Genomic DNA, 15,141 nt, shown 5'->3' with positions numbered 1-15,141 from the left:
GCTCACTGATATGATACGCATGTGTCACTGCAGCACGATTGTAAGAATAAAAGCTTTGACCGCATTTTTGCTGCCATTGCAATCCAATGATTATTGTGATTGCGTCATCGTACATCACAGCCAAGCTTCAATAGATGTTACTTTGAGCAAGATAGCAATAAATTTATAACACTACTACAGTGGCGTTTGATTGCGTGTCCGGCTTGCTTTGCAGTACTCAAAAAGTCTACATGTTGCTTATCACTATGGGAAAGTCAACATTTGCAACAAGTTATCTTTGATATCAGATTACGGCTAAACTTTTCCCCATGCACTGTCTGCAATCACTTCCAGGTCTTTATTTTAATTTTAGGAACTTTATGAATGATAATATACAGGTATACACAGGCGAACTAGACGTTAATAGTCTAAAAATATGATATTATTTTGGTAATTATTAAAAATAATAAATCGTAATTATGAAACATTGGTATCATAAAAAACAGGTTAGTATTTCATCAGGGTTGAGTACATAAAAGGGGAAGGTGTCAGTTTACACAGCCAGTCCTCTCTACATGGCTTTGAAAACTCTAATTTGCTCGCTCCGACCATTTAAATCGCTGTACCTCCGCTACATGGTTGATAAACTGGCCCTCACATCTGCCTTGTTTTGCCCTTCTTAATTGTCGCCTTGTGAAACTATCGCTCTCCAAATGTTGTGCAAAATCCTGTAATACCTTTTCTCAAAGTCTTGGCCCATGTTCATAGAAACATCCAAGAATCTCAGCTGGAGTCCGATGCCATTGACTTATTAGCACACATCATATAGTCTGACCAAAGGCGGCCCAGACACTATTAATAAGCTTATTTTTGAATTTTTCTCATTGTTATCTCTATCAATTCCTCTCCTTTTCTTCGTACAGTCCCTCTATGGATAGAGGGACTGTGTCTTCATGCTCAAACTGATCGGAGTAAATAAAATAAATGGTTATATAACCCAACCAAGCCTCTGGACTCTTTATTGATTTTACACCCCATTACAAGGACAGAGCATGAAGAAAAGGAGAGGAACTGACAGAGAAAACTGAAAAAAACCTCAATAATAAGCTTATTAATAGTCTGGGCCGCCTGTGGTCTGACCTCACAGTGTTCAACCAATGAAAACTTAGTAACCTGTGCCTGATGACCCTCATGGCTGTGTGCAGAGGTCAACAATAGCACTGATACATTATCAAAAGTACATGATGCGATGAAACGATTCAAGTGCCATGTAATGTATCACGTTATATGAAGAAGCGAAACAACAGGGTATGGATCATTCTAGCACACCTGATAAACGACCAACTTTAACATTGCTTAGTTATATTATGGGCTCCGACAGTGTATGTCCCGAAATCAGTGATTCTACAATTGGCCTTGAGGGAAGATGATCTAAGAGCTTCTATCGGTGTATTGTCCATTATTCTGAAATATAAAATCTGACCTTAAAATACCTGACGAGTGTATGTACATGTATGTATGTATATATGTATGTTTTCTATATATATATATATATATATATATATATATATATATATATATATATTCGATAAATAATATTTGTTGTGATGACGACGCTTTGAAACCAACTCAGGTCGTTTGTTGAACAGCGTTGATTTGTCAGGTTTGATTTTTTTGCGTCTCTAAAAAAAAGATTACATGTCTTGCTCATGTTAAAGTAACTGATGATCTGCCAATAATTGACCATGATATAGCAAAGTCCTAGTCCTTGTTCTGGAGATAAAAAAATTAATTCTGACTGTTCATTACCGTTGTCATATGTTTTGTTATAGAATGATTGCATGTTACTAGCGAAGCTCGTTTTGAAGGTGTTACCAACGACGCCCATGTTAACCTCCTCATTGTCTCCTGTGAGACTTTTACTTTGTACATAACACTCCAAAGTCACCAATTCAAATCTTGGCAATTACGAAGATCTGGGCGATCTTTACGTTGTTTCCGGCGATTGCCCTCTGTTATGTTATTTGATTATACAGGCCATATTCTCCATGCAACTGTAGCTCACTTTAATTGTGTTTCTTTTGATAATCCTGTGTAGCCCAGATTCCTTTGAGAAGTGTTGATCAACAAGACGAAGGAATTGCTTGACAATGATAGTTTCAAAGTTTGGTTTCTTCAGTAACATGATAAGTTTCAAGATTTCGTCGCTAGTCTTCTGTGCATGGCTCAGCCTCCAAGAAAACAAAGCTGATACAACCTTACATAAAAGTGAGTCAAATATGTATTTCTCTGAGGGATTTTTTCTCAAATAGACCAATGTTTTACACGTTTCAATTTACTATTTTTTATCTTTGAAAAAATATACCCGACTCTCGCAAAATGTATCTGTTCACTCTGCTGCTATGGTTGTACCCATACATACACGTAGATACATAGATACAGATACATAGATACATTATACATACACACATAGATAGATAGATAGATAGATAGATAGATAGATAGATAGATAGATAGATAGATTATACATACATGTACATACACATAATTTCAAACCGAGAAAGACTGCAAACACAACAAGACGAAGGAATTGCTTGACAATGATAGTTTCAAAGTTTGGTTTCTTCAGTAACATGATAAGTTTCAAGATTTCGTCGCTAGTCTTCTGTGCATGGCTCAGCCTCCAAGAAAACAAAGCTGATGCAACCTTACATAAAAGTGAGTCAAATATGTATTTCTCCGAGGGATTTTTTCTCAAATAGACCAATGTTTCACACGTTTCAATTTACTATTTTTTATCTTTGAAAATATATACCCGACTCTCCCAAAATGTACCTGTTCACTCTGCTGCTATGGTTTTACCCATACATACACGTAGATACATAGATACAGATACATAGATACATTATACATACACACATAGATAGATAGATAGATAGATAGATAGATAGATAGATAGATAGATAGATAGATAGATAGATAGATAGATAGATAGATAGATAGATAGATAGATTATACATACATGTACATACACATAATTTCAAACCGAGAAAGACTGCAATGGTAATGCTAGGCGTTGCCCTATTGCTATGCAAATGCTACAATTACAAACATTGTACTTTACTGGTAAATGTAATTATCATTTACAATTTTCGTTGTAGATCGTGACATTTGTGGTACGTTGGTCGAAGGAAGTTCCTTTTCAAAGAAACTGACAGAGGTATTTGTTAACCATTGTAATCCAAATTGTTTTCTGTCTTAATATGTTGACGTTTAAAAAATTAATTCTTTTAACTAACTAGTACTCTTGAAAATATCAATGTCTAAGTGGCATCGCGCTTTTGTAAAAGAGGTACATTTTGTTCAAACCACGTTTACAAGATAATAATTCTATCAGACGAGATTCCTCGCGACTCGCGTGAGGTTTCTTTAGAATTGTTCGCGTGGCTTAATAACTGGAAATTATAGCATGACATGCTCTTTTGAGTACCGCACCAAGTAAAAATGTGTGTTACTAGTAACCCGCAAGTACTTCACCGTGGTGCATTATATTGCCCAACCACTTTTCCGCATCAAGCAAGAGACTTGCACCATAACGATATATTAAGACCGGAAGTGCGTTCTTTTTAAGCTCGTAGTTATACTCCGACCAGCCAATCCAATGCAAAATAACATTGTACACACTTTATCCGCTCCCATTGCGCTCGTTTTTAATCATGCTAAAAGCTGGCACTCTAGTGGTTCATTTGTTGCTAGGTATTAAAGCCTGCACTGATGTGTGCAGTGCGACGGTGGCTGTTATATAATCAGAATAATAGCATGTTCTATTTATGTGGTGACAGACATATTTCGTTCAATATTGGGATTTTGCTGCCAAAGTTCGGTACAAAATCTTAATATGAAATATGCCTACCCCCTCATTCCCCTTCCGCAAATGTACCCACTCCATCTTTTTCCGACCCGTAAAAAGCGGGCGCTTCGTAAGTTTAAAATCACGTGTAATCAATATTTAATTTCTAATTTCAATCAACTGTGAACATTGCTTAATATATTGTCATCATTGTTATTGAGTGAACTCTGGAATGCCAAATGCCATACTTTGTAGGTCCGCTGGTAGTGCGGACGGCCAAGAAGTAAAAATCCAATCTGTTTCGAAAAGAAGAGATTCATTTGACGTTATTTTGAATCATGAATTAGCGTAAAGATATCAATTTCTTATATAGCAGGGCGAATCTGGAAGTTACTGTTTGAAGTTTTTATACTAGAACAAATTTATGGAACAAAGTTTCAGCCTGTTACATCGTATGCATACATAATATTACGATGTCGACAGATCGCGCCAAAAGGACCGGATCTTCACTAAATTTACCACTTTACTACTTATTCTCCCCACATCTCCGTCACCAATGGCCACGCCGCCTGCCTTTGTGATGAAACATGAGGAAAAGGTCCCTTCCCTGCATTAGTATTAGGCCGAACGAAAAATTGTGCTGTTCCGATAACCCGACCTACCCTATTTTTTACCTGCCGACGCTAATTTTAGAGCTCGGGAAAAAAAGAAGAAAAAACCCGTAAAATCACGCGTACGTTATTTGGCATTTGATTTCTGCTTGAACGAGGACGGTCTTTTATTTTTTTCCTTTTATATGCATGATACATTTTTCTGGAAATATTGTGGCCAGTGTTTGAACCGCCCTGAACTCCTGAAAAGTGCATATCTAAAAATAAAAATATTTTGGAAAAAAAATCCAGCTGACCTACCTAGCCATCTTTGAAAACCATGTTATCGGAACAGCAAAATTTATTTATTTTGGCCTTACATGGTCGACACTTGAAAATATGCAGACTTCAAATTCAAATGTAGAGTCACTTGTTTGAAATATAAATCATTCCATCATTTGTTTACAGTGTTTTGGCGACCTTTTTGATAGCAGAGGAAAGCTTTTGACATCGCAGCTGTAAACCATAAGTGCAAGCAAATAGCTATCATGACATTTCATAATAAAATTTTATGCTGGGACTTTGAGCTTTCTGACTTGTGCATGGCCGCATGGGCTTTTGCTCGCATAGGTGTTGCTGTATACTCAACATAAAATAGCACTCTGAAGCCAGTGGCATAATGAATGATAAATCAAAATAATTATTACCAAAAAGAGGTGTTACAGGTCATCTCTGAGCTCAGTAAGGTTTTCTGAGCAAGCAATCGAAAGTTTGTTTTGGAAACACTCGACACAGAAGTTTCTCAACTTTGCTAATTTGCATACTCCGCATTGCGTTACTCATTTCTTTGTGTTCGGCAACTTCTCAAAACAACATGGAGTAAGTTTCTTTCTCAGTTCAGCTCTATACAAACTTCACAAAAGAAAAAAAACCCAACTGATAACAGGCTTTTGGTACCAGTCATCGCATAGAGACTACACGATTACAAGCAGATAATTCAAACGTACCAGTGATATCGCTTCGGTGCCGTGCGTGTCGATCACGCTTGGGTCAAGGGTCATCGACAGGTTCCGTGGCGATTACCCTTGATCCGAAAGCGATCGGATACGCTGTGCCAGAGCATGAGCACCGCTGCTGCGAAATCACAGCTACAAACGAAGCTATGCTGTAATGGACAGACACAACAGCACTCGTATACGGAACCTTAGATTCCAACTGCTAATTTGCATACTCAGTGGCATTACGTTACTCATTTCTTTGTGTTCGGAAACTTCTAAAAACAACATGGAGTAAGTTTCTCTATCACAATACAATGTCAATGACGACAGCACTGCCTTACACCAAGTTCAGCACTATTTACCAGACTGAATGACAATCTCCATGAGTTGCAACACAGCATGTACGGGCACCAATGGCATTATATTGACAGAGACGTCGAAGACTTCCAATGGATTATTAATTCCCAAAACATTGACAAACTCGTTCAAAACTGAAGCATGAATCGCTCTAGTTACATATCTTCATGGCAGTACGTCAATTTGGGCAGGATGGCTTGGATTAGAGGCTGGATGTCTCATACACTCAGAGCGAACACAGCAGGACGTCACCACATCCACCACATTGCTACTACTCACTAGCTGAATACATAGAATAAGAATCATATCACCAGTGGCGGCGCTCTACATATTGGTATAATTTACATAACAAAGGACGCATTACATCTTTTTCGCTACACAGCCATCTACGAAAAGGAACCACTGTCAATAAGTTTTTGATATTTTTGTGAAAAGGAAATATGGTTTGAAACTTACGTTGAGGCAAAAAATTTAAAATCGACCTGCTTCAAGTTCTTCGTCGAAGATCTTAGCATATCACATGTACTGCATTGAAATTAACTTGCTCACGCAACATGTCGAATCATCATTCGGTTAAAGAACATCAATCGACTTCGAGACTTGAAATCGTAAGAAACTGCACCATTCAAATCATCTGCTGGTAATTGGGTAGTCAGAACAGGCCGTGTGAAAGTTGCTGATGTGCTGCATTGAATAAGCTCTTTCTCTGATTGGTCCATTGTCACTATTCACAGCGATTTAGGGAGTCTATTTGTATTGTTTGCTCACGTGTTCACACACGTGAGCATATGTCGCCACTTATGGAGTTCGCGCGCACCCGGAGACTGTCATGTGGGAAAAATTCTGACAGGTCACGTGTATGTGCACTTCCGCATGCTACGCCCTCTATATGCTCTCTGTATTTACGTATCGTTTATAATCAAATCGGCGAGTAGGGTTCTGGTTTCATCACAATGTCAATATATCACACAAGCATGACCATAGGAACCTGTATACCAAATATCAAAGCTATCAGACAAGCAGGATTTTAGAAACACAATTTTTAACCCAAAATGGCAAATATTGCTCCAAAATTATAAAATTGTACATTTTATCATATTTTGAATATATTACATGTTGATAACCTCTTTGAACCTGTATACTAAATGTCAAAGCTATGAAAATTATTGTTTTATGAAAAAGATTTTTGACCAAAAATGACAAAAAATGCCTTAAAAACACAAAATGCTTTTCAGCTAACTATTTCTTCATGTGGGGGAAGAGATGAAAGTCTGAGGGTGCTAGGTCAGGAGAGTATGGTGGCACGTAGAATGAGTTTGAAGCCGCAGTCATGCACTGTTGCCATGTCAATGACTGACTTGTGAGGTGGAGCATTGTCCGGATGGAACAAGACACCTTTTCTCAACTTTCCCTTGTCGTATTTTTGTCAGCCTCCCGAAACTCCCTCAACAGGTTAGAATAGTTCTCTCCATTGATATTTTGTCCCTTTTCTAGGTTGTCATCTGAAGAGTTGAAATATATTCAAACCAAGCTTCATTGATATCATCTGGCATTGCTCCTTCATAGTTAGGCTCAAAACTTTTCACCCAACCCTAATATGTGCAAAATCTCTATTACTATACAAAGCTAATGTCTGCATCTTCAGGCTTATGCCTTTCCTTCTTGACACAAGACAACTGCTTCTTTGCAAAGTACCTCGTCTACATAGTCAACTGCAAATCTGAGTACAAAAAAGAAAAACATAGCAAGACAACTTAATATACCTGTGTAGTGATTTGCAACAATGAAAATCTGATGTTTTGACGGGGGATGGCAAGAGGTGTTAAAGTGTATGATAAAATGCATTATGACTTTCTCAAATCAATGTCTCTTCAAAATACTCTTACAACACATCAGCTGTTCAGGAAATATGTTTAGTGAGTGCATAATAGACTAAGTTACATCATCATTATTTCTTATTGCTCAGAGAATTTAAAATTGACTGAATGTTAAAATTCCCATTATCTTGCTATCTACATGATTGCTGTGAGTATTGTTACAAGAGATTCATGCACTGTTTGTGAAAGTTTTGGTATAAGTGGCAAGGATGATGGTCATTATGAGGTTTTATGTGGTATGAGAGAGACTCCATTCCCACGTGACAGGTGTATGACTCCGACCCAGGGCCAAATAGCAATACAGATAAAATTCCAATGTCATTGCTCAAACTGGTTTGAATAGCTCATAAAAACATAAAATGAAGGAGAAAATTGATGAGTTACAACATTATAGTGTTTGGGGAAGTGTTGAGAGTCTCCATTCCCATGTGACAGGTGTGTGACTCCGACAGCTCCAAATGTCAAGAGATAACTAAAATTCCAAATTGATTGTTGAAACTGGTTCAGAATAGCTCACAAAAACATAAAAGTAGGACATCAAGAATAAGTCACAGCATTATAGTGGCTGGAGATATGTTGAGACTCTCCATTCCCACGTGACAGGTGCGTGACTCCAAAAGGTCTAAATTACAAGTGATACCAGAAAATAAAATTGTAATAATTAAAAAGGGTTCAGAATAGGTGAGGAAAACTTAAAAGATAGGAGAAGATGTGTCAGACACAAAAGATTGTGGTTGGAGCTGTGTTGAGAAACTCTCCATTCCCACGTGACAGGTGTGTGACTCCCAAAGGTCTAAATTACAAGTGATACCAGAAAATAAAATTGTAATAATTAAAAAGGGTTCAGAATAGGTGAGGAAAACTTAAAAGATAGGAGAAGATGTGTCAGACACAAAAGATTGTGGTTGGAGCTGTGTTGAGAAACTCTCCATTCCCACCTGACAGGTGTGTGACTCCCAAAGGTCTAAATTACAAGTGATACCAGAAAATGAAAATGTTATAATTAAAATGCGTTCAGAATAGGTGAGGAAAACTTAAAAGATAGGAGAAGATGTGTCAGACACACAATATTGTGGTTGGGTCTGTGTTGAGAAACTCTCCATTCCCACGTGACAGGTGTGTGACTCCCAAAGGTCTAAATTACAAGTGATACCAGAAAATAAAATTGTAATAATTAAAAAGGGTTCAGAATAGGTGAGGAAAACTTAAAAGATAGGAGAAGATGTGTCAGACACAAAAGATTGTGGTTGGAGCTGTGTTGAGAAACTCTCCATTCCCACGTGACAGGTGTGTGACTCCCAAAGGTCTAAATTACAAGTGATACCAGAAAATGAAAATGTTATAATTAAAATGCGTTCAGAATAGGTGAGGAAAACTTAAAAGATAGGAGAAGATGTGTCAGACACACAATATTGTGGTTGGGTCTGTGTTGAGAAACTCTCCATTCCCACGTGACAGGTGTGTGACTCCCAAAGGTCTAAATTACAAGTGATACCAGAAAATAAAATTGTAATAATTAAAAAGGGTTCAGAATAGGTGAGGAAAACTTAAAAGATAGGAGAAGATGTGTCAGACACAAAAGATTGTGGTTGGAGCTGTGTTGAGAAACTCTCCATTCCCACATGACAGGTGTGTGACTCCCAAAGGTCTAAATTACAAGTGATAGAGCAAAATTCAAATGTAATAATTGAAAGGGGTTTAGAATAGGTCAGGAAAGCTTAAAAGATAGGAGAAGATGTGTCAGACACAAAATATGTGGTTGGAGCTGTGTTGAGAAACTCTCCATTCCCACATGACAGGTGTGTGACTCCCAAAGGTCTAAATTACAAGTGATACCAGAAAATGAAAATGTTATAATTAAAATGCGTTCAGAATAGGTGAGGAAAACTTAAAAGATAGGAGAAGATGTGTCAGACACAAAATATTGTGGTTGGAGCTGTGTTGAGAAACTCTCCATTCCCACATGACAGGTGTGTGACTCCCAAAGGTCTAAATTACAAGTGATAGAACAAAATTCAAGTGCAATAATTAAAAAGGGTTCAGAATAGGTGAGGAAAACTTAAAAGATAGGAGAAGATGTGTCAGACACAAAAGATTGTGGTTGGAGCTGTGTTGAGAAACTCTCCATTCCCACGTGACAGGTGTGTGACTCCCAAAGGTCTAAATTACAAGTGATACCAGAAAATAAAATTGTAATAATTAAAAAGGGTTCAGAATAGGTGAGGAAAACTTAAAAGATAGGAGAAGATGTGTCAGACACACAATATTGTGGTTGGGTCTGTGTTGAGAAACTCTCCATTCCCACGTGACAGGTGTGTGACTCCCAAAGGTCTAAATTACAAGTGATACCAGAAAATAAAATTGTAATAATTAAAAAGGGTTCAGAATAGGAGAAGATGTGTCAGACACAAAAGATTGTGGTTGGAGCTGTGTTGAGAAACTCTCCATTCCCACATGACAGGTGTGTGACTCCAAAAGGCCTAAATTACAAGTGATAGATCAAAATTCAAGTGCAATAATAAAAAAGGGTTCAGAATAGGTCAGGAAAACTTAAAAGATAGGAAAGATGTGTCAGACACAAAAGATTGTGGTTGGAGCTGTGTTGAGAAACTCTCCATTCCCACATGACAGGTGTGTGACTCCCAAAGGTCTAAATTACAAGTGATAGAACAAAATTCAAGTGCAATAATAAAAAAGGGTTTAGAATAGGTCAGGAAAACTTAAAAGATAGGAAAGATGTGTCAGACACAAAATATTGTGGTTGGAGCTGTGTTGAGAAACTCTCCATTCCCACATGACAGGTGTGTGACTCCCAAAGGTCTAAATTACAAGTAATAAAACAAAATTCAAATGTAATAAATTAAAGGGGTTGAGAATAGGTGAGGAAAACTTAAAAGATATGAGAAGATGAGTAAGACATAAAATATTGTTGTCGGAGCTGTGTTGAAAAACTGTTCATTCCCATGTGACATGTGTGTCATGACTCTGAATGCTCTAAATGTCAATCAATACAACATAATTCCTATATTAATGCTCAAATTGTTTCAGAATAGGTCAATAAGAAAGAAAATTGAGGGAAACATAGATAAGTTACACAATTATGGTTGTTGGGGATGTGTTGACAGACTCTCAATTCCTACGTGACAGGTGTGTGACTCTGAATGCTCTAAATGCACATCAATACAACAAGATTCCCATGTCAATGCTCAAAATGATTCAGAATATGTCACCAGGAAAGAAAATGAAGATAAACATTTATAGATAATTCCATGCTAGCGGTTGGAGATGTGTTGAGAGCCTTTTCATTCCCATGTGACAGGTGTGCAACTCCAAATTTTCTAAATGTCAATGGATATCATAAAATGTCAATGTCAATGCTCAAATACAATATGTCACCAAGGAATAACATGAAGGAAAACATTGATAAGCAAAACCATTATTATGAATAGAGATATGTTGCGAGTCTCTACATTTCCACGTAAAATGAATGAGATATGGATAAGTCATAGTCATAGTGCTGCAACAGTTGTTGCGTCTCATTCCCTGCTGTTACAAGTCTATCACAAATGACAAAAAAAATGATACTCACTTTGTGCTCATGCACTTTGTCTATAATGTGGTGGTTTCAATCGGGTTCGAACTCATAACGTATGGTACCCTGTCACGTAGTGGAGAAGACTGTACAGTTGTATGCAGTATAGATATATGTACGAACAGCTATAGTTATTTGAGGGAAGCACTTGCGCTAAAGCCTGGCCTATGACCTTTGATCTCATATTCCGTGACTAAACGTGAGCATTCCCACATGACACATTCCATTTCCCAGGTGACAGGCTCCCTGACGCGCGCACTACCCCTATCTATGTCGCAGCGATGTCTGTCTGTCTGTGTGTCTGTGTGTCTGTGTGTCTGTGTGTCTGTTTGTTTGTTTGTCTGTCTGTCTGTTGGTCCAATATCTCAAAAACGGCTGATCAGATCAGAATCAAATCTAGTACATAGATTCAGTTAGCAAACGGCAAGAACTGATTAGTTTTTGGTGGGTGTGGCTTGCATACTTTTTGCTCATTTGCATAATTAATGATTTTAGAAAAAAACGGATATACATTAAAAACAACTGCACATAATATGATGAGATTTGCTACAAATGTTGATCACATCAAGATATATCAGCAGCGGGAACCATTAATGGGTGACATGAAAGATAAATGTTAATTTGCATATTTAATGAACGTTCCTAATTAGGGATATATATCTGATTTGACTTGATCAAAATTAACCAAACTTGGTATGTGTGTTGAAGATACTATGATTTAACATTATTGAAAGTCATTAAGCATTTAAACTTCAGCCAATTCCTGATTTGCATATTTAATGAACTTTGCTAATTATGGATATATATTTGAATTGACTGGACCAAAGTAGATGAAACTTGCTATATATATTAAAGACACTATGATACAACATTATTGAAAGTCATTAAGCAGTTTTACTTCAGCCAATTTCTTGTTTGCATATTTAATGAACTTTCCTAATTAGGGATATATATCTGAATTAACTTGATTGTAGTTGTTTAAACTTGCTGTATGCATCAAAGATACTGTGATATAACATTATTGAAAGTCAAAAGACATTTTTACTTCAGCCAATTCCTAATTTGCATATTAAATGAATTTTCCTAATTAGGGATATATATCTGAATTGACCTGACCAAAGTTGACAAAACTTGCTACATGTATTGGAGATACTATGATACAACATTATCGAAAATCATTAATCATTTTTACTTCAGCCAATTCCTAATTTACATATTTAATGAACTTTGCTAATAAGGGATATATATATCTGAATTGACTGGACTAAAGTTGATAAAACTTGCTATATACATTGAAGATACTATGATATAACATTATTGAAAGTCATTAAGCATTTTTTTTTCAGCCAATACCTAATTTGCATTTTTAATGATCTTTTCTAATTAGGGATCTATACTGGGATTTACTTGATCAAAGTTGGCAAAACTTGCTTTGAACATTGATGATTATACCAGGTTAAAACAATATAGAAAGTCATTTCACATTTTCATGTCAGCTAATTTATAATTTGCATATATCCAATGAGCTTTCACAGTTCAGCATATATGGCTCGAAGGACGTGGCTAAAGGTAATTACATTTGCTATATAAAGTGATGGTACAATGACAGCAGTCAAAGAACTTTAGTATTTTTATTTCAGCTAATTACATAATTGTATACTTCATGATCTTTTAGAGTTAATCGGCTGTGAATATAGTTCATTATGTTGATCATAATACTTTCAATGAAGTTGCAAAAATGTGGCAAAGGTTCAAATTTACACATAACTGCAATATAATGAAACACGTGAGCATTTTCAGTTCATGTCTTGTTTTAATTATATTGGTAAGATTCAGCTACCCAATTGGATAACAGCTTATACAATGCTGCACATTAGCCCTGTGAAAGTTCCCGGTTTGCATAGTAAGCTTAATTGTACAAAGACCAGTTCAATCCATCGTGATCTGACAACTATGTACATACTGATCCCATATGCATTGCCGTCAACTTAGTTGCAGTGAGAGAGCAATTTGAATACTTAATGAGTGATAATACAGGGGCAGCAAACTAACCTGGTCGTGCAAAAATGCAGTTCGGTCGGGAGCGGGAGGGCAGATGTTGCGTTGTTTCAGTGGGCGGGGGAAGAGGGCATCTGATTTATGTCAGAGGGCAACTCATTTATCAGTAGGCAAAGAACATAAAATTTTTACTTTATATTGGCTGACCTGAAAAAAACAACAACGGGCAAATCATGTCAAATTAGAAGGCTGTAGGGAACGTTTGTTGAGAAGAGTGGGGACTGGGGAGTTTTCTGATGGTGAGAGGAGCACTGGGAAGAAACAAATGTTTTGTGGGAGGGGAAGCCTTTTAAAATCGTGGCTGGTGGTCTTGCGAACAGCTTTTAATTTCCAAGCCATCATTTTCTTTTACCCTATTTGTTAATGCTATACTTTCACTTGAAAATACTGAAAATTCTTTTTTTTTTGAAATTCGCGATTCGTAGATGGCTGTGTAGCGATTCGGGGCAGGTTGCTACAGCTGATAATATACACATTTCTTTGCTTACTCTGTCTGAAGACTGCAACTTGAATTAAATATTCTGACAATTGGTAAAGATTACACAGACAATTTCAATAGTTTCATGGGATGCACATTTTCATTTTCCCAAGAATAAGGTCTAATTGCCCCCAAAAGTATGATAATTTTTCTAGAGACAATATCAATATCCTTCCTCTTGAAGTCTGCAAACAGTATGTTGAATTTTCACATGACATGATTGTGCACCATCTTCTTAGTCTTCACTCTGCTGTATGCAGCCAGCAGTGCTTTATACTTTGTGAGTCCATAATATATTCCTTGCATTATCTCAGTTTTCTTAATATTTTGGTAGTTTTCAAAGAGATGTACTATACTTTAGGAGGGCTTAGCAAATTCAGTATTACAAGAGAGCCAATTTAAAATAATGCGAACGAAATATGTTTTCGTGTGACGCGTGTTCATCGGCCATTTCCTGTCTCTGACCCCAAACCGTGCAAATTATTTGACTAATGGATGGTCGCGTTCTGTGAACTACAGCGGATGACACAATTCAAGGTGACAGAGGTTTTGCACTCTTACTCCCCATTTGTGACAAATATATGATATAAGACCAAATCACGATGTCATCATGTGCTTCTTTGGACTATTACATCAACAAATAATTATTCGAAATGTTGTCACAGCAAAGCTCAAGAAGAAAACTGCCATCGGTATGTTCGTGAAGCATTTATTGTAAGTGAAAGTGGACAATATATGATATAAATAAGAAAAAAGTGGTCAGTGACGTTGTTGTTATCTACGATAATATACGATAAAGTCGGTTTTCTCAAGTATTGAGGGACTTGTGAAAAATAATCTCACGCCATAATGGGCTGAGATGGAATATCTTACCGGTAATGCGTAATTTCTGTCTCACACGAGTTGGGGAATTTCTGTCTCACACAAACCGGGCAGAAATTCCCGAACCCGTGTGAGACATTCAATCCCAACCCACTGAGTGACAGATTCTATTCATCTCATGAAATTTATACGAACAAGTCAGGCTAACACAGCTTCGAGAAGCTGCAGCTGAGGCTAGGATGCAGTAAGCCATGGCAAAAGGTTAACGTGATGAGAAAATTCTAGCAGGCGCCATTTCGATCATAATTGTCAATCGTGACGATATCAGTAACGTATGCGTAAATTGCATGACCTACAAAATTTTGGAACGATAGATGGCTACCCATCCGCTAACAATATCCTCCATCTAATTCCATTCATTCTCTTATCAAGGTGTGTTATTTCTACATTCAGGTGTCTCTCATTGGTACAGAGATTGTAGTGATAGAAACTTCAAATGATAACCCTACCAGCCATTTCTTTATAGAAGAAACTACGAAC

The 15,141-nt window shown here is 37.1% G+C and overlaps 1 long non-coding RNA gene across 1 annotated transcript; it reads left to right on the top strand.

Moving 5' to 3' along the window:
* The first annotated feature begins 2,591 nt into the window (after positions 1-2,591).
* On the top strand, positions 2,592-15,141 carry LOC139139691 (uncharacterized). The gene is made up of 3 exons (XR_011553869.1): positions 2,592-2,697; positions 3,141-3,199; positions 15,055-15,141. It is a non-coding gene; the product is annotated as an uncharacterized lncRNA (long non-coding RNA).

Source organism: Ptychodera flava, chromosome 9 (genome assembly GCF_041260155.1).
Source record: "Ptychodera flava strain L36383 chromosome 9, AS_Pfla_20210202, whole genome shotgun sequence".
In the NCBI taxonomy this organism is placed as follows: Eukaryota; Metazoa; Hemichordata; class Enteropneusta; family Ptychoderidae; genus Ptychodera; species Ptychodera flava.
The sequence above is the reverse complement of the archived record's forward strand: the minus strand, read 5'-3'. Positions and strand labels throughout refer to the sequence as shown.